The 20506-nt window shown below is 45.4% G+C and overlaps 1 protein-coding gene across 5 annotated transcripts in view; it reads right to left on the bottom strand.

The window, feature by feature from the left end:
* CARHSP1 (calcium regulated heat stable protein 1) overlaps positions 1-17504 on the bottom strand; it is a 32174-nt gene extending 14670 nt beyond the window's left edge. Inside the window, exons 1-3 of one of the 5 annotated variants that reach the window (XM_087729502.1) lie at positions 17373-17472; positions 7332-7437; positions 5246-5338 (exon numbers count right to left, since the gene is read on the bottom strand). The gene's annotated coding sequence lies outside the window, so the exon portion shown is untranslated. Of the gene's footprint in view, positions 1-1351; positions 1372-4445; positions 4557-5245; positions 5339-7331; positions 7438-17372 lie in introns of those variants that run through there. The other 4 variants (XM_087729501.1, XM_087729500.1, XM_087729503.1 and 1 more) reach the window with 4 other exon arrangements.
* Between the last annotated feature and the right edge of the window lie 3002 nt (positions 17505-20506).

Below are 20506 nucleotides of genomic sequence, written 5' to 3'. Positions count from 1 at the left end.
CTCTTTGGTCAGTTTCCATCCATTATTCCTTGTCTGGCCTCGGGTGCTTTGGGGAATAGCTTGACCCCCTCCTCTCTGTGGCAGCCCCTCAGCTATTGGAAGGCTTCTATCCTGTCTCCCCTGGTTGTTCTCTTCACCAGACTAGCCATGCCCAGTTCTTGCAACCGTCCATCATATGTTTTAGCCTCCAGGCCAATCTCTAGTTCTCAACTTACAATCATAGTAAAGTCAAAAAATTGTGTTGCTAAGTGAGACATTTGTTAAGTAAATTCTGCTCCACTTTGTGACCTTTCTTGCCACCGTTAAGTGAATCATTGCCATTATTAAGTTCGTAATACGGTGGTTAAATGAATCTGTCTTCCCCATTGATTCTGCTTCTCAGAAGGTGGCAAAAAGGGATCACATGACACTGTGGCTGTCATAAGTCTGAGTCAGTTCTCCAGTGTCTAAATGCTGATCAGGTGACTGTGGAGAGGCTGCAATGGTCATAGTGTGAAAAATGGTCACCGGTCACTTTTTCCAGTGGTGTCATAACTTTGAATGGTCACTAAATGAACTGTCATAAGTCAAGGACTCCCTGCCCTCTCTAGGATACACTCCCAAGCCTTCTGGAGCTTTGCAGATGTAGCAAATGGCAGCCTGCACAATAAGAGAGGCCTGCTTTCCTGGAGTGCATTGGCCTGCAAGATAAAATTGCCCCTCTGTCATTTGCATTCCCTGCCAAGGTTCCACCCCATCACCTTTCAATAAATTTTGCGCTGGTGGATCTCTTTGAGACAGCTAAACGAACCGTCCTAACAGATGACATCGTTACAAACTGAAGGCGCATGCAGTCTTATTTTGGAACGTAAATTGCGTTAAGGTGTATTTTAGGCAAATGTTGTTTGTTTGCCTAAAGCACACATTGCAAACAGACCAATTACACACATATTTCCAAGTGCGCTTGCAAGTAAAACATTTAAGGAAAAAACCCAGAGGTGAAATCCAGAAGATTCTGACAAGTTCTGGAGAACCGGTAGCAGAAATTCTGAGTAGTTCAGAGAACCGGCAAATGCCACCTCTGGCTGGCCCCAGAGAGGGGAGGGAATGGAGATTTTGCAGTATCCTTCCCCTATCACGCCCACCGAACTGGTAGTAATTTATTTTTCACCACTGAGAAAAACCCTCCTGCTTCTCTCTCCTGGGCTAGCTTTCTACTTGCAGGGAGATGAATCTCAGTCTGCTATCAGTGCTAGCAGGACCATAAAGAGGAGAACTTTGAACGGAAAAGCCAACCCGATTAGATTCCGGTCACCTAATTCAGGAAGCAGCCTGGCTGGTAGGCAAACGTGCACCCACCACTCTCACAAACCTTGTGGCGAGAAAATATTGCACCACATGAGGAAGAGGCGTGCCAGGAAACAAGCATACGATAGTACTAGGTCTGTAGCAGAGGCCGTGCCTTGAAAAAAACACAGCCTATTAAAACAGGAAACCTTTCACGTGTTTATTTTATATATTTTTTTAAAAACCAAGCAGAATTTGTTGAAAAGATGTGCAGAGGTCTAAAACGATATATGCACCCACCCTATTTTAAGCAGAGAGCTTCCCTATGATTCTAGATTTTATTGACACCTTTTAAGCCAGGGTGAATACTGGGATCATAGCTTTGGGAGGTCCTTGGAGGTCTTCTACTGCTACCCCCTGCTCAAGGCAGGAGTTCCTTACACAATCCCAGAAAAATGGTTCCCCAGTCTCTTCCTTAAAACCTCAAATGATGATGCACCCATCGCTTGCTGAAACTCTACTAGAGTGCAGAGAAGAGCAAACAGGATGATGAGGGGACTGGAGGCTAAAACATATGATGAACAGTTGCAGGAACTGGACACAGCTAGTCTAGTGAAGAGAAGGACCAGGGGAGACAGGATAGCAGTCTTCCAACATTTGAAGGGTTCCCAAAAAGATGAGGGGGGAGTCAAACTATTTTCCAAATCACCAAAAAGAAAGATGAGGAACAGATTAACAGAGTTGGAAGGGACCTTGTAGGTCATCTAGTCCAACACCCCACCCAACCAGGAGACGCTACACTAGGGGTGTCCAAACTTGGGAACTTTAAGACTTATGGACTTCAACTCCCAGAATTCCCCAGCCAGCAGTTGAAATCCACACATCTTAAAGTTCCCAAGTTTGGACACCCCTGCCCTACACCATTTCTGACAGATGGCAATGGATGGAAACAATGGATGGAAGCTAGTCAAGGAGAGAAGCAACCTACAACTAAGCAGAAATTTTCTAATGGTGAGAGCAATGAACCAATGGAACAAATTGCCTTCAGAGGTTGTGGGTGCTCCATCACTGGAGGCTTTCAAAAAGAGATTGGACACTCATTTGTCTAAAATGATATACAGTCTCCAGCTTGAACAGAGGGCTGGACTAGAAGACCTCCAAGGTCCCTCCCAACTCTATTATTCTATGTCCGATGTTCTGGGAGACAAGCTGTTCCACTGGATCAGTTTGCCTATCACCTGCCTTCATTTCACTGCTCCAAGATCTTCATCTACCCAGAAGATAACGCAAAGGCAAGGTTGGGGAAGGCTGATGTGCCTCGCAAATCCCTTTGGGGTTTCTGGCAAATCAACGGTCTCTGCGCAACGGAGAGCAGAGTTTTATCATGGAAAATCTGACAGGCATCGCCGTCTTCCGCGCCTTCCAGGCTCAAATTTATGTTGCAATCGATCCCTCGGCAATGGAAAAGGAAATTGCAAAGAACTTAGCTTCTTGAACCCCTGAAGAAAACAGACAGCGTCTCAAAAATGACAACAAAATTCCAGATTTTACCCTGGATAAAGTTGGGAGAATTAGAGATTTTTCCAAAACAAATGAGTACAGAAAAATATATTAAAGGAGTCATTTTTTTTCTTTACTTTGAGGAATTTTCACTCAACATTTTCTTGTCTTTCCTAGAGATTTTTCCAGCATTTTGCCTAACAGTAAGATCTAGAAGCTTAATTTCATGTTTAAAAAATAAAAAGAGAACAATTTGATTCTACCTCCTTAATTATGCTGGTTTATAATTGTTGGGAAAGGCCAGGAAGCAAAACAATAGGTATTTAAATAAACAAGTTGTTTAAATTGTGGGTGAACCCTTAAACTAAAGCTAAAGTATTTGAGAAATAATGACAACCAACTAAACGTAACCATAAAATTATTTTAAGCAGGTTATTCTGCTTTGCTGACGCTACTTACAGTCTCTATTAAAAACAAAAAATCAGGACAAGCAGGGGCACCCCTGAACAAAAATGTTGATGTTTCCATGAAGTTCAAGAGTTTCATTTAAATAAATAAGAATCTGGCGGCAAGAGAGCTGCAGGAGGGATCAATTACATGGAAGGAATACAATTCCCTTGTTAAATGATTCCACCATCACCCTTTATTTATCCGATGAATGGAAATAGAAGCCTATAAATGCTGGCATCCACCTCTGTCCGGAAAAGAGGAGAAAACAAGCCTATTACAACAGCTTTAGCCATCAGTTAAAGTCATGGCATAATTATGGTTTATTAAACCACAGTCTTCTCATTTGCTTGCTTTCTAGTTTTTTCCCCTTTTCAGACGCAAAACCCCCCAACATGGAGCGAGATCTGAATAGCAAAGTTTACACAAGTGTTTTGCAGTGTTTGGGGTTGTAGGAAGTTATCGTCCACCCCTCTCCTAGAAAAATGAGATATTTTAGGAAATATTAAAAGGATAGAATATTTCCCCTAAAAGGGAGACAAAAACTCAGCCCCCTCCCCACCTTTGTTAATGGGCCATTAAGGGCTGAGCCAGCCTATTCTACATAACTACATAACAAAGATCTACCTCCTTCAGGCAGAAGCATAATAGGAATTGCCCAAAGCCCTTCCATTACATCATCACCCAGCAAGAGTCAATCAAGCTTGGGACTCAGGACAGCCTACAGAGTTGCCCCTGCATGGCCCCATGGGAGTATGACAACCAATCAGAATACAAGTTCAAATTCAAAAGCCCAGAGAGGACATATAACCCAGGCACTCTCAGCATCTCTGCCCTTTTTTCCTTCACCCAACATCTCCTGGTTGGACTTTGCGCAGGTCCAGAATTTTAATATCTACGACAAAGAGAAAAGAGAAAGAAATATATAGAAATGGATAGAGACGGCATATATTATATAGAGACAGAGAGATGAAAGGTATAGATTAGATATAGACAAGATACAAATGATATAGATAAGATATAATTTATATCAGTTGAAGCCATACGTCTTAAAGTTGCCAACATTGGAAAACCACTATATAAAGCTATGTTTTTCAACGTTGGCTACTTTAAGAGGTGTCGACTTCAACTCCCAGAATTCCCCAGCCAGCATTAAAAAAATGTTAATTTTGAAAGTTATGAGCTGGGGCAAACACTTTTCTAATGACAGTAGTAAGAATACAAAAACTCACAAAGGAAGAGAAATATATGTGTCCCAATATAATGATGCAAGTTCCAACCTCGGTCAATCGCCAGGCCCAAAGTTTTACTCTTCCTCTCTTCCTTTTTACACTTTGTAAAAACTGTTATGAAAAAAAAATATCTCACTACAACCAGATTTTTCTTGTTTCATTCAACAAGCTACAGCTTGAAGCCTGATGTGCAATATCCTGCACAATATTACATACCTTGTAAAATGCAAATAGACCTTATAGCGGTGTTTCTCAAACATGACAACATTAAGATGTGTGGACTTCAACTCCCAGAATTCCCCAGCCAGCATGGGGAACAGATACAAAGATAAAAAAATACAGATTAAATATGTGGCGCTAGAGTAATTGAAGTACTAAATTAGAAATGAGGTGGCCCAGTTCACATCTCCCTCAACTGTGAAGTTCATGAAGCAAGGAAGTTTTCAAAAACAGACTGGATAACCAGTTGACCCGGATGGTATAATGTCTCCTGCCTTAAGCTGTGGGTTGGACTAGAAGACCTTCAAGGTCCCTTCCAGCCCTAGGATTCTATGTTGTGAGAATTAAACCGAGGGGCAGTTTTGTAAGTTGCCTCAGTTTTGGGGGAAGAAAAATAGTATATAAGCTTAATAAGCAAGCCCAGATCCTTCTTCCATTTTGGGACGAGGTAATCACATTCTTTGTATCACTGAATGCCGCCTGGAAGCATGGGGCAGCCAGGAACATGGTCTGGGGCAGAGAGCGGCGTATTTTTCTCCGACATAACGAGAGCACATCCCTTCTTCCTCCACCGGGCCTACCTTACAGGGTTGTTATGAAGACCGCTCTAATCCTAATTTAATACTCCGATCTTCTAATCTTCCAACTCCACCCTTCAATTTCAATTTTTGGGGCTGTTCAAGAAGGAAGGAAAAGTCACTGTGCAGGTCACACCAGGCATGCCAACTGAGTTTTGTGTTTGTGTTTCTTAACCTTACAATCCCTCTTTTCGATTTCCCAATCATTTTCCAACACTCTGGTTCCAGTAGGCTGGCATTGGACAATCTTGATCTCAGGCAAAACCAGGGAACTGTAGTTCTCCAGAGAGGGAAAAGTGAAAAAACTCAGATTCTCTTGTTTCCCATTCAGAGTTTTTTTTAAAAATATTTTTATATTTTTTATATATATTTGCAATTTCCTTCTGTACAACATTTCCACCTCGGTATACATTCATTGTAAATGTACCTCTGCCTCCCCCTTATTTCAGTTTCTTTGTCTATACATATGATACTATTACGGTATATACAGTCCTTAATTTACAATCCTTCTTTCCATTTATACATGTTCCATACCATTTAATATTCTGTTTCCTCCTTTTCTTTTATTTCTTTTGTAAATTTTGTCCATCTCTCTGCATACTCTAACCCTTTCATTATAACATTCCACTGTTGTTATTTTATCATTATTCCAATTTTGTGCATATGTTATTCTCGCTGTCGTTATGATATGTATTATTAAATATTGCCCATTCACAATTTCTTCCATCGTTTTCCAGGAAGCTATCTTAAGAGCCTGGCTTTCTACTTGCAAGAAAAGGCAATTCCCGGACTCCAAAACACACTGCCTAAAATCTTAGTTTTGGTCCTCTTTCCATCAAAACAACAATCTTGGCACGGCTCCCTGCCTTTCGGGAGATGGCACATCTTTGATTCATCCACAGCAAATCAAAGCAACTGTCCTGGGATTTCCCCCCTGACAATTAAGACATATTTAATGATACTCAGCTCATGTCAAATACATCTCGAGCCTCTTGTTAAGAAGCAAGGTTGAACAATCAAACAAATAAAAAGGGGGGAAAAGAGCTTTAAAGGGCTGAACAATGAGTCAGGAGCACCAGGGATGACTCTCTGTTTTCTGGAGAATATCAAACAGGGGCTGGTTGCCCTCCCTCCCAAGGAAGGCTTCCAGCACAGAGCAGCGGGTTAGATTACATGACTTCTAAGAATCCTTCCAGCTCTTTGTAACTCTAAGATCACCCAGGAGAAGAGAGGAAAGGGGAGAGAAGGAAGAAAGAGGAGAGGAAGGAGGGAAGGAGAGAAAGAAAAGGAGAGAGGGTAGGAGGGGGAAGAGGAAAAAAGGAGTAGGGGAGAGGCAAGGGAAGAGGGAAAGGGAAAGGAGAGGAGGAAGGAAGGAAGCAGAGAAGGGAGGGAGGGTGAAAAGAAAAATTAGGGGGGTAATAATACAAAATAGGTGTATGGGATTGTAAGCAAAGCAATCCAGAATGTATATTTTATCCTTTTATATAGAAAAACAAATATGTAAAAGTGATAAAGATAGATAAGAATAATAACTATGTGAATGTATACTTGTAATTATATATAAGAGAATAAAAAAAAGATCAGCCAGGAGTAGGCAGACCTGAATGCTGGTATTTCCCACTGGTGACTGGGCCTTTTCTGTATCAATCGCCAACTGCATTAGACACTCCTCAAAAGATTCAATCTCTGAAGTAAATTTTCTTAAAACAGCTTCTTTTGAGTAAGCTCTCAGTTGCCGTCAATCTTGTCTCACTGCCTATCATGATTGCTTGGCTGCAAATGGTTTTTTGCAGCTTGCAGAGCTCCTATATTAACGATTGCAAAATCATGCAAGTATGATATGGTGTGTGTTTGTGTGGGTGTAGGCATATACATTAATCTTGTACACCTTATTTTAATTTGTGTGTTCTATTTTGTAGCTCCACTTTGTTTTATTTAGTCCATTTTATTTGGTCTGCTTTGTTGATTCGCATAAAGAATTTGATCTGAAATTTAATTATGGATTTTTTTTTTTTAAATGTTAATTTTGAAAGTTATGAGCTGGGGCAAACAGTTTACTAATGACAGCAATAAGAATACAAAAACTCACAAAGGAAGAGAAATGTGTCCCAGTATAATGATGCAAGTTCCAACGTCGGTCAGTCACCAGGCCAAAGTTTTACTCTTCCTCTCTTCCTTTTTACACTTTGTAAAAACTGTTATGAAAAAAAAATATCTCACTACAACCAGATTTTTCTTGTTTCATTCAACAAGCTACAGCTTGAAGCCTGATGTACAATATCCTGCACAATATTACATACCTTGTAAAATGCAAATAGACCGTATAGCGGTGTTTCTCAAACATGACAACATTAAGATGTGTGAACTTCAACTCCCGGAATTCCCCAGCCAGAATATTGCAGTATAATATAAGACAGCGGTGTCAAACTCAAAGCCCGCGAGCCAGATCTGGCCCGCGGGGCTACCCTGGGAACAGTGAGGGACCAGCCCATGATGCTTTCTGCCAGTGAAAATGGGCTCCCGAGTTCTGCTTCCGGCTGCGACGGCCTCCTGCAACCCTCTGCCAGTGAAAACAGAGCTCAGGAGGGACGCATGCGGGAGCAAGAAACGGGAGCTCACTCCATTATGCAGCACTAGGGATTCGAACCACCAAACTGCCAATCTTTCTGATCGACAAGCTCAGTGTCTTAGCCACTGAGCCACCGCGTCTAGCATACAACAAGCAATTCAGATCCATTGGCTTGTTCCCTTCACTTGTGCCACCAGTGCTTTGCTATTCCCAATGTAGCCAATCAATGCCCATTTCCTGTATTCTTTATTGATATGGGTGGCTGTTCTGACCCCCCTCTTCGCTCGTTCTCAGACGACAGCCAGACAGAACTTCAAAGGAAATATCTTTATCAGTCCCGGCTCAAGCTGGCTGTGAGCCCAAAATAAATGTAGATAAAGTCTCTGGCAAAAAGTTACACAGCAAATGCAAAAACAAAAAGCTATTACAGCAAACCAGGTTTACAGAAAGCAAATCACTTATCCAAGTGCCTCTTTGAATCAGGTTTACAGAAAGCAAATCACTTATCCAAGTGCCTCTTTGAATCACGAAACTGAACTCACGAACAAACAAACGATGAACGTCGAACGACGTTGACTTCTGCCACCAAGGGGTGGCACCATCCATCTTTTATCTGCAGAAGACGACCCTAACGAGCAACAGCTGCTCATTATTCCTGCATCCCGATGCAACTCACAGCAAGCTTCTGCTGAGTCACACCGCAGGGCCCTTTCCCCGGGTCTGACGGTCTGGATGCGGTCGGAATGGATTGTCCATAAGATGGCCCGCACTCATCTCCTGTGCTTCCTCCTTCGTGATTCCCAAATACCTGCAGGAACATTCCCCTTGATCCAATGCTCCCCAGGTATCCGGTGGCCACCACGTCTCCTCCCACCCTGCGCGGCGTCGACACCCCGTCCAGGGTCCTCCACCCTCTCCAAGGCTGAACCACCAGCCCCCGTACTATCGGAGACTGGTGGCGGCTCTAATAGCTCCGGCCGAGCCCTAACACCCTGTCCAGGGTCCTCCACCTCCTCCAAGGCCAACCCACAAGACCCCTCGCCGTCGGAGCCTGGCGGCAGCTCCACCAGCTCCTACCAGGCCACCACACTATCCCCCACCGCAGGGCCCTTCCCCCTGTTCTGACGCTTGGAATGCGGCTCAGAAGGGTTGGTGACAGCCTCCACGGTACACAGTCCAAGACACTGGTACCCCGCCGGGAACCTAGAAACGAAGTCCTGTGCTGCGGGGACCGGGGTCGGCAAGGGCTGGAATCTGGACGAAGCCCTCCTTACAGACCTGGTCCATTGGCACTGGACACATGACGCCACGCATTTCCGCATGTCGTTTCTTAAATGGGGCCACCAAAACTGACGGGATGCCAGGCGCAATGTTCGGAAAAAAAACCAATGTCTCAATGCAGAAGCGCCATGAACCTGAGAGAGCACCCGTCTACGGATGTGCCCTGCGGGAACATAGAGCCGGCCCCGATACTTCAAAAGATCCCCTTCCATAGTCCATGGGGAAGCCAGCCCTACTTCCGCCTTTCATCGCTCCATCCATTCGTCACCCCACTGCGCATCCCGTATCAGAGACTGTATGCTCACGGGATGATAAACTGCAGCGCAGGATGCAACGGGTAGAACAGTCCAAGGTGGAAGCGAGTCCGCAGGGTCAGAGTTCTCCGATTTCATAGGCAGGGCATCCGCCCTGGGATTCCACACCCCACGAATGCCCGCTACATTGTGCGAACGGGGTATCACAGCTGCACAAACGTGCCGGTTGTCTGACACGATAGTTTGTTGCTGAGGGATGGCCGCAGTCCACACAACCCTTCTATTCTTCTTGAGGCAACTCCCCGCCAGGTGTCCAAGATCCCCACAATAGAAGCACAATCCCTCAGCACGTCGTCTGTCCATCTCTGTACGTGACACTCGAGGTTTGACAGCACCCAACTCCATAGGCTCCTCCCAGTCCACTGCAGTCTCTTGATGAACCGGCATGCTGGTCATCTCCTGGAATGCGTGGCGAGGCCTTCGCCTCTGTAGCCGGGCTTCTATCCGGAGGCACAAGTGGACCAACGCGTCAAACGTCGGTGGCCTGTCCACCCTTGCCAGTTCATCTTGCAAGGCATCAGACAATCCATCTTGGAAAGTGTCCATCAGAGCTGGTTCATTCCACGTTGAATCCTGGCTATGCAGCCTGAATTCACTGACATAGTCTTGCAATGAACCACTCCCCTGCTGCAGTGACTTCAGACGTCTAGTGATGTTTCCCCCTTAATAGGATCCTCAAACATCAACCGAAAATGCTGACAGAAACCCTGGAAGTCATTCAACAAAGGACTAGGCTGGGTTAACAAGGGGGTAGCCCAACGGACAGCTGTGCCTGAGAGCAAACTGATAATAAATCCCACCTTCGCCGGTCAGTGGGAAAGTCCTCTGCTCTCAAACTCAGGAACAGCTGGCATTGTCCCAGAAATGCGGCAAACATGGCCTGACTCCCATCAAATTTATCTGGCATGGCTACTGGACACTTCCTCCTTGGCTGGGTTTTTTTTGCAGCTCTCTGCAGCTGAGCAATTTGGTCCGCCAATACTGCTATCTGTTGGGCCAGTTGCCTATTTTCAGCAAGTAATTGCTCCATAATTAATTAAATGGAGGTTTGTTGGGCAGAAGTCAATCTGTTCTGACCCCGCTCTTCGCTCGTTCACAGATGACAGCCAAACAGAACTTCAAAGGAAATATCTTTATCAGTCCCGGCTCAAGCTGCCTGCGAGCCCAAAATAAATGTAGATAAAGTCTCTGGCAAAAAGTTACACAGCAAATGCAAAAACAAAAAGCTCTTACAGCAAACCAGGTTTACAGAAAGCAGAAAGTTACAATGGCATTGAAAAAAGTGACAATGAATTCAAAAGGAGTAAGAAAAAAAAAGACTTTGCTAACCATCCTTATATCCTTGCAAGGAAATAAAGAATTGCAGTTATATATTAAGTGCAATTTTATTTTATTTTTTAAACCTACTCTACGTCAATACTCTCAAGCAAGCTCTCTCTTCTCTCTCACATACATCTCCCTCCAGTCTACAAGTGATCATATTGGCCGACACTGCAAGCTTCTTGGAAACCTGACTAAGTCCTGGACCCAAGGTTGTTGCAGGAATTGGGGAAGCCGTGGAGATCCCAAGCATAAGGCATAATCACCCAGGCAATGGGCTTAGTCCATCTGCAGCGCCTTAAAGCAGCTACCACTTTTCCTGCTGGATAAGACATGGCTGCTTTAAAGAGTAGGAAGCAGGATTCCCATGTCTGCTTCCATGTCTCCAAAGCCCCATTGGAGGTGGACGTTAGACTAATGGCAGACTTCGCCTCCCCCCAACCTGCTCTGCTCTCTACCCAACATGTTTTTGATTATCATATCAATGTGGATAGGGATAGTGAAAAACAGAGTAAAGTAGAGTAGAATATAGAGTAGAGTGGAACAGAACGGAACAGAACTATTGAATAGAATAGAATGGAATGGAAAATAGAATAGAATAGAATGGAATGGATGGAATAGAGAATAGAGTATAATATAGTATAGTAGAGAATAGAGAAAAGAGAATAAAATAGAATAGAGAATAGAATAGAGTATAGTATAGTAGAGAATAGAGAGAATAGAATAGAATAGAATAGAACAGAACAGAACAGCTTTATTGGCCAAGTGTGATTGAACACACAAAGAATTTGTCTCCGGTGCAGAAGCTCTCAATGTACATGCAAAAACAGCAAAGCAATAATAATCATAACAAAGTAATAATAATCATAATAATGACACCAATAAGAGAAGGTAGCGGAACAGATGAGAAGGATAATAGTAATACAGCCTTACTACATAGGAACATATGCTTAGACATAAGACTAAGGGAATTAGGTGTTCAGCAGAGTGAGTGGCATGGGGGGGGGGACACACCTGAATGATGAACATTGTTGTGTTTCTTTTTCTCATTATTATTTTATTGTTCTACTATTTTACTTCTGTTCCTACTCCTTTTGTTTTTCTTTTTATTAAGATAGTCCACAACCCATGAACACAACTGAGCTCAAACTTTCTTTTGCTGAGCGAGACTTTTGTGAAGTGAATTTTACCCCATTTTACAACTTTTCTTGCCGCAACAACTGTGAATCACTGCCGTTGTTAACCTAGTAACATGGCTGTTAATGAGCATCTGACTTCCTCATTGATTTTGCTTTGGAGTAGGTTGCAAAAGGGGAATCATGTGATCCCGGGAACACTAAGGAACCATGATAAATGTGAGTCAGTTGCCAAGCGTCTGAATTTTGATCAGCTGACTGTGGGGATGCTACAATGGTTATTAGTGTCACTTCCTTCCATGATGTCATAACTTCGAATGGCCACTAAATGAACAGGTGTAAATAGAGAACTACCTATATTGTAAGCAGCCTAAAGTAACCCCAGAGTGAAAAATACCATATTTTTCAGAGTATAAGATGTACCTCTCCCCCCCAAAAAGAGAGTGAAAATCTGGGTGCATCTTGTACACTGAATACAGCATTTTTGGCCTCCCAATACCACACTCCCTTTGCAAAAATGGAGGTGCAGAGGGTTTGGGAGGACTGCAAAGTGCTCCTGGGGGCTGGGGAGAGTAAAAATGAGCAAAAAACTTTGCAGGTCTCTCAAATTCTCTGCATGCCCCGTTTTCCCACAAAAAACGAGGAGTGCAAAGGGTTTGCGAGGCCTGCAGAGTGCAAAAACTTTTTTTTAAACTTTACCTTTTCAAAATTTTGGTGCATCTGAAAAATATGGTAAATTTAACAAATAAATACATTTTGTCATTGCAGCCAAAACAACAGACAGACCTGGAGGGGCAGGGGGGGGACACGCCATCTGAGGTGGCTCAGAAAAGAGATCAATGCAGTACAGATAGTTCCTTTAGTGACTGTACAACGTTACAAAAGGATGGAAGAAAGTGACTTGTGGCCATTTTTCACACTTACGACTGTTGCAGCATTCCCAAGAGACATTCAGATGCTCAACAAGGGGTTCATTTTTATGACGGTTCCTGTATCTCATGGTCACGTGACACACACACTCCTTGTGGCTTTTTGACAAGCAAAGTTAATGGGGGAAGCCAGATTCACTTAACAACTGTGTGACTAACTTCACTATTTCAGTGATTCACTTAACAACGGTGGCGAAGAAAAGTCATGAAAGGGGATGAAACCAGTGGTGGGATTCAAACATTTTTACTACTGGTTCGGTGGGCGTGGCTTGGTGGGCGTGGCAGGGGAAGGTTACTGCAAAATCCCCATTTCCTCCCAATCAGCTGGGACTCGGAATAAATGGGGGTGGGGCCAGCCAGAGGTGGCATTTGCCGGTTCTCCAAACTACTCAAAATTTATGCTACTGGTTCTCCAGAACTGGTCAGAGTATATGAATTAATATGAATTAATATTGCCTATTTGCTTTTATTATGAATTTCTTATGTTACTATATGTAATTGTTACTGATTAAACCAATGTTTGCTGTTTGCTTCTGATATGATATAGTGCTAGAAATCATTTATTAAGAATTCAGCTTTGTTATTGCCTTCTGCTTATTATATTGAATACTGTCAGAAATTAGTTGTTTTCTAGCCTAGCAAATTGTAACCTTAATACTGGATGGCATTGCTGCAAATGTTATCTCCCTACTGCGTCTCGCTTCTATTCTTGGCTTCAAAACTAGGCACGTTATTGAAAACATAAAAGAAATTATTACACGGCAATATCAGGCCCCATAGATAAAGGAACCAAACTAGGGAGTTTTCCTGGCTCATAAATCCTGAAAGTGTTCTGCCGAAAAATAACTTGGCAAATGGGGGCTGCCACTCCCTACACAAGGCTATAGGAATCCTCCACAGATAAGGAAGACAGAGACAGGAACAAAAGAACACTTTAAACATCAATGTTGGTAACAAATCTTTGTCTCTGATTGGACAAACTTTGTTTCTATCTGCCTAAGAGGTATATAATACTCTGAGCCCCTCTTGCAGGGGGCGGCTCTTCCTTGCATGCATTTGTTTGTATGTTTTGAATATAGTTTTGTCACCCAGCTTTTGCTACGGCCATAAATAAAAGCTGATATTTTTTGCAAGCCTCGTTGGAGTTTCACTCTCTTGGGCATTTCAGTCGCTTGGGGAAACTGCTGGAACCTTATACTGCTGAATCCCACCTCTGGATGAAACTCACTTAACACCTGCTTCCCTGAGCAACAGTAATGTTGGGCTCCCCCACCCCCCCACGCAAGGCAGAAAGGCAGCAGAAGGAACCTGCCAAGCTCTGGCAATAGCAAAAGCACTTGGACTTACATGCCGCTTTCCCAGTGCTTTACAGCCCTCTCCAAGCTGGACCATTCCGGCCAGGGAAAAGTTAAACTTCCCAACACACCAAAATAACTCCCAGCCCCACATAATAAACCTCTGGGGAGAAAGAAAGTTGGTGAGGGAAAGTTGGTGGTTGGTCCTTTTCCTCCCACGGAGGAGCCAAGCCAAGATCCTGCGCTGTTCCTCCAAAGAGCCATTGCAACTCCACCCCCTCCGTCTGCCAGCTGCAATCCAGAAAATTCCTTCCCCCCCCATCCGCCCCCTATGCATGGAGCCAGACCAGACAGCCAGGCAAGAAAGGGAGGGGAGGGGGGAACCCTGCCCCTTAAAAAGCAACTTGTCTGCCAGCTGGAAAGCCAACTTCCCTGCTTCCCTCCTTATCAGAATAAAAGAGTTGGAAGAGACCTTATAGGTCATCTAGTCCAACCCCCCCCCCACCTAGGCAGGAGACCCTATACCAGTGATGGCTAACCTTTTTGTCCTCACGTGCCAAAAACATGCACACGCATGCAACAGCACGCACATGTGTGCCCACACCCAATGTGTGTATGACACCATCCCGCATGGCACCCATCTGTGCATGCACACGTGAGCCCCCTGCGACCCCTCCTACTCCCCCCATGCATGTGCGCATGAACCCCCATGCCCCATTTTGGGCCTAGCAGGTCTCATTTTTCCTCCTCCCTGCGCATGCACATGTGACCCCCCCCTCCCCCGTGTATGCGCACACGTGTCCCACATGTGCGGCAGACACCTGAAAATCAGCTTGGTGGAAGCCAAGGCTCATAATTCACGGGCCAGCCCAGCCATATGGGAACCAAAGTCTCCTATGGAGCTCCAGAGGGCTGAGACTCCACCAGCCCAGAAGCAGAGGAGAATAACCCAAGGGTTGACCGACTCCTTCTTACTTCTTGCCCAGGTCTATAAGGCGCCTTAGAAGAAGAGCTTTGTCTCTGGGGGGTTCCTGTTTGAAACCCCCCCCCCAGGTTCTTCCCAAGGGAGCCTCTCTGCGCTTTGTAGAGGGGGGAGGGGGCAGTTCTGCTAGGCTGTTTGGAGCCCCACCATGAATGGGAGAGAATAGGTGCTTTAACAAGAAGCTCATAAACCTGGTCTGTCCAACTTTGGCAACTTTAAGACCTGTAGACTTCAATTCCCAGAATTCCATGTTGGCTGGGGAATTCTGGGAGTTGAAGTCCACGGGTCTTAAAGTTGCCAAAGTTGGGCAGACCTGCCATAAATAAAAGCTCAGCACATTTTGCCATCTGCTGGGCAAACAGGAGGGGGGCTCTTATCACAAAACAAACTCCCCCCCCTCAAGAGGTTTTGTTAAGTAAACCCAGCTTCCACCACCACCCCCAACCTCACAGGTGGTTTAAATCCAAGACATCTGTCCTTTCTCTTGATATTTGCCACCTGCTGCCTTAAATAATAATAATGATTACATATAAGGATAATACAGGTAGTCCTTAACTTTCCAACCACAAGTGAGCCCAACATTTCTGTTGCTAAGCGATGCAGTTGTTAAGTGAGTTTTGCCCCATTTTACAACCTTTCTTGCCGGAGTTGTTTAAGGGAATCACGAGTCACACGGATGTTAAGTGAATCCGGCTTCCCCATGGACTTTGCTTGTCAGAACGTCACAAAAGGGGATCACATCACACACACACTGCGACCGTCATAAAGGTGGACCATTGTCAAAGAGTCCAAATTTTGATCATGCGCAACTGGAAGATTGGATGCCAAATTGTGATTTCATGTAGATTCTATGTGCTGTTTATTATTTTAATCCAGGAACGCGGTGGCTCAGTGGCTAAGAGGCTGAGCTTGTCGATCAGAAAGGTCGGCAGTTCGAATCCCTAGCACCGCGTAATGGAGTGAGCTCCTGTTACTTGTCTAAGCTTCTGCCAACCTAGCAGTTCGAAAGCACTTAAAAATGAAAGTAGAAAAATAGGAACCACCTTTGGTGGGAAGGGAACAGTGTTCCATTCGCATTTGGCATTGAGTCATGCCGGCCACATGACCCCAGAGTCTTCAGACAGGTCTGGTTCTTCGGCTTTGAAACGGAGATGAACAGCGCTCCCTAGAGTCGGGAACGACTAGCACTTATGTGTGAGGGGAACCTTTACCTTTACTTATTTTATTCTAGACTTTTTAACTAGATATTCCTTGAGTGTTTTTAACTTGCTCTGCTCTTTGCAATAAACCCTGGCTTGGCTTGGCTGTGGGGATGCTGGCACAGTTGCAAGGGTGAAAAAAGGTTACAAGTCACTTTTTTCCCCTCCGTTGTAACTATGAATGGTCACTAAGCGAATGGCTATAAGTCTACCTGTAAGGATGAATGACGCTTATCAGCCCCTTTGGCATAGCAGAGAAGGCGCCTACTGCCCTGGGGAGGCCACCTCCCAGTCCACCTTAACCTCCAGGGACCTTAACAGGCGACTCCTCTCCCTTTGCCAGCCTACCTGTCAGGGCTGTTGTGGTGGCCAGACCTCAGGGCTGCCCAAGAGACTCACTAGGCTCTGCAAAGGAATAACTTTGGTGTGCCCCGCTCCCCATTTCTAGGCGGTGCTCCGATTTTGCAAAGGCCAGGGACACCCCCTCCCCACTGAGAGAACCAGCCGGGGTCTCCACCCCGAGCCCTCCCCCCGCCCACATTTCCCCCTCTTTTCCGGGGGGGGGGTGTTTCAGAGAAAGCCAAACCAGCCCAGTCCCCCCCCCGCAAGAAATGGAACGGGGGGGGCAAAGCGAACGGAGCCCCTTCCTACCAAGGGCATTGGGGAGGGTCTCCCAAAAGCCCCCAGAAGAATTTCACACACACACCCAAGCACGTCGCCCTGATCTCTGTGTCCCTCGATTCTTGAGTTGGTCTTCTCGCCCCCTCCCCTTTTTCCCTTCGGCAAACTTTACCCCCTCCCCCGTACAACTCCCCCCACTTGCTCTCGCAAGTTTGTCCCCCTCCCACTTGCTCTTTATCGCCCCCTCCCACTCCCCCCCTTCCACTTGCTCTCGCAAGTTTGTTCCCCTCCCACTTGCTCTTCCCCCTCCCCTTGCTCTCGCAAGTTTGCCTGGACACAAATCCCCCCCCCCCAAATTCGGAGCCCAGTTTCCCAGCAAGAGGAGCGGGCCCCTTTCCTCTCCCCTCCCCGCCCTCTTTCCTCTCCAGCTGCTGCACCCCGACAGCTGGTTCCCCGGGGCGAGCAAGAAGCCCCGACTACTCACCGAGTCCTCGTCCAAGGGGCTCCCAGGTCAACGCGGCTCCCTCTGCCAGGCGACTCCCTCTGCCGCTGCTCAGCCCCTCCCCTCACCGTCAGTGGGTGGAGCTTGCAGGGAAAGTCCAGCCCCCTCTGCGGCCCCGGGCTCGGCCGGCAGAGAGCGCCCTCGAGGCGGTTGAGAAAAGGCTCAGCCCCCAAGACGTTGCAAGGTCTCTGGAGCCATCGCGGTTGCAAAGCGAAACGGCTTCGCGGGTTCAATTATCCCTAGGGGCAGGGGAGAGGGGGTGTTGGCAGAGGAAGGGTTGGGCAGTAAAGCATGCCCAGGCTGGGAAGGTTAAAAGTGCCTCTGCACAAGGACAGAGCTGCTTCTCGGAATGGAATGGAATAGCATAGGGCTGGAAGGGACCTTGGAGGTCTTCTAGTCCAGCCCCCTACTCAAAACAGGAGAACCTATACCATTCCAGACAAGTGACTGTCCAGTCTCTTCTTAAAAACTCCCAGTGATGGAGCACCCATGATTTCTGGAGGCTTCTGTTCCATTGCTTAATTGTCCTCACTGTTAGGAAGTTTCTCCTTAATTCCAGGCTGCTTCTTTCTTTGACCAGTTTCCATCCATTGGGTCTTGTCCTGCTCTCTGGTGCTTTGGAGAATTTGACCCTCTCTTCTTTGTGGCAGCCCCTCAAATACTGAAATACTGCTATCATGTCACCCCTTATTCTTCTTTCTTTTAGACTAGCCAAACGCAAATCCTGCAGCCGTTCTTCATATGTTTTAGTCTCCAGGCCATTGCTCTTCTCTGAACTTTTTCCAAAGTCTCAACATTTTTTTTGTAATGTGATGACCAAAACTGAATGCAGTATTCCAGGTGTGGCCTTACTAGGATTTATAAAGCAGCACTAATACTTGACATGATTTTCATTTTATGTCTTCATAATACAGGTTTGCACAGTATTAGCTTTTTTGGCTGCTTTAAGCCATCCTGGAATCCTGGAAATTTTGGGTTTTGCTTCAACTTTTTTTTCTTTGCTCTTTTGGTTTGGAGGTTCAGGATCGGCTGAATTCCCCAACAGCCCAGTGATTTATTTTGGCTGTTGAATGAACTGAGTTCAGAAGGATCTTTTTTTAAGGACGGTGGGGATCTTCTTAGCACTCGCTTCTTTTCAACATAATACTTGCAAGCAGAATGTTTGCTACATATGTTCCCGCTGGTGAAATGGCAAAATAAGCTCATTCTCCAATCAAGAACCCCTACTAACCACAGAGTTATTCCTTCGTTACTCACTGCTAAATGCCCTGAGAAAAATGGGCCATGTACTTCTCAGACCCGCAGTGCACTTCATGACCTCTAGATGGCAGGAAGCAAACATATCCTCTGTTTCTCTGCTATCGCCAAGTGGCCCTCTGTCCTTTTGCAAATAGATCTGGCCATTCCCCCTAGCAGTTGTTCATTGCAGGTAGACCTCTTATCTCCCTTCAAATGTGTTTGCGACTCCAGATTCTAGAATTCACCCCAGAATAGATAGATTTTGCTTCCTTGGAAACCTTGAGGGTTGTAGTCTGGCATATACATTTTCCTAACTTCATCAGAATAACAATAACTGAGTTGGAGGGCACATTAGAGGTCTTCTAGTCCAACCCCCTAAATTCTTCTTTTCTTTAGACTAGCCAGACCCAAATCCTGCAGCCGTTCTTCATATGTTTTAGTCTCCAGGCCATTGATCATCTTCGTCGCTCTTCTCTGAAATTTTTCCAAAGTCTCAACATTTTTTTTGTAGTGTGGTGGCCAAAATCAGTTGCAGTATTCCAGTAAGCAGTATTCTTACTGGGGGTTTTGTAAAGCGGCACTAATACTTCACGTGATCTTGATTTTGTGCCTCTGTTTATACAACATTGTGTCTGAACCTGATTTCTAAAGCACGATTGATAGGTCAGCATATTGCATAAACCTTAGTCTGCAAAGTGAAGCTGTCTTTGTTAGTCCAAAGGGGTTGAAAACATTCAGTGGTCACCCGATTAGCAGGGTCAGCCTAGCAAACAAAGAACGTTTCCAGATCCTTTTGCAGTCGCTCAGCATAACTCATGATGCAGACAGAAGTTAGGTTTTCACCAGCCTTTTGAATAACTTTTTCCATGGAGCGGTTCTCTCTTTTTCTTTAAATTTAGATTTGAGATTTGAGAAGTTTATTTATATGCCGCCCTTTTCCCTGGGGGGACTCAGGGCGGCTTACAACTCGAAAAGGGGGGGGGGAAACAAACATTTAACACGTAGGACAATACGTCATTAAAAAACACAACATTCATACCATTCGGGTGGGTTACAGTCTTTAGCCCCAGGCCTGACGGGATAGCCAGATTTTGAGGGCTGTGCGGAAGGTCTGGAGGGTGGTGAGGGTACGAATCTCCACGGGGAGATCGTTCCATAGGGTCGGAGCTGCCACCGAGAAGGCTCTCCTCCGCATGGTTGCCAGTCGACATTGACCGGCAGATGGGACTCGGAGGAGGCCTAATCTATGGGATCTAATAGGTCGAGTGGAGGTGATTGGCAGTAGGCGGTCTCTCAAGTACCCAGATCCACTACCATGAAGGGCTTTATGGGTGACAAGTAGCACCTTGAAGCGTACCCGGAGATCGACAGGTAGCCAGTGCAGCTCGCGGAGGATAGGTGTTATGTGGGTGAAGCGAGGTGCACCCACAATTGCTCGCGCGGCCGCATTCTGGACTAGCTGAAGTCGCCGAATACTCTTCAAGGGCAGCCCCATGTAGAGCACATTGCAGTACTCCAGCCTAGAGGTCACAAGGGCGCGAGTGACTGTTGTGAGAGCCTCCCAGTTCAGGTAGGGGCGCAACTGGTGCACCAGGCGAACCTGGGCAAATGCCCCCCTGGTCACAGCTGACAAATGGTGTTCAAATGGTGTTTTTAGTTTATTCAAAGAAGGTTAAAGCACAAAATGCCAAAATATTCAGAAAGGACAAAAGAGTAAAAAAAGACCCAACAAAAAACATTAAAAAGAAAAAAAGTGTCTTAAAAAAAAGAAGAACACACGCATCACACATAACAGCCTACCCAGCTGAATGCTGTTTGATTTTATACACCAATGTTAGTTTCCCACCCCTTGCGAAACAGACCAAAAGAATTTTAAA

Source organism: Thamnophis sirtalis, unplaced genomic scaffold (assembly GCF_051295495.1).
Source record: "Thamnophis sirtalis isolate CommonGarterSnake01/CBP01778 unplaced genomic scaffold, rThaSir2_p1.2 scaffold_14, whole genome shotgun sequence".
In the NCBI taxonomy this organism is placed as follows: Eukaryota; Metazoa; Chordata; class Lepidosauria; order Squamata; family Natricidae; genus Thamnophis; species Thamnophis sirtalis.
The sequence above is the reverse complement of the archived record's forward strand: the minus strand, read 5'-3'. Positions and strand labels throughout refer to the sequence as shown.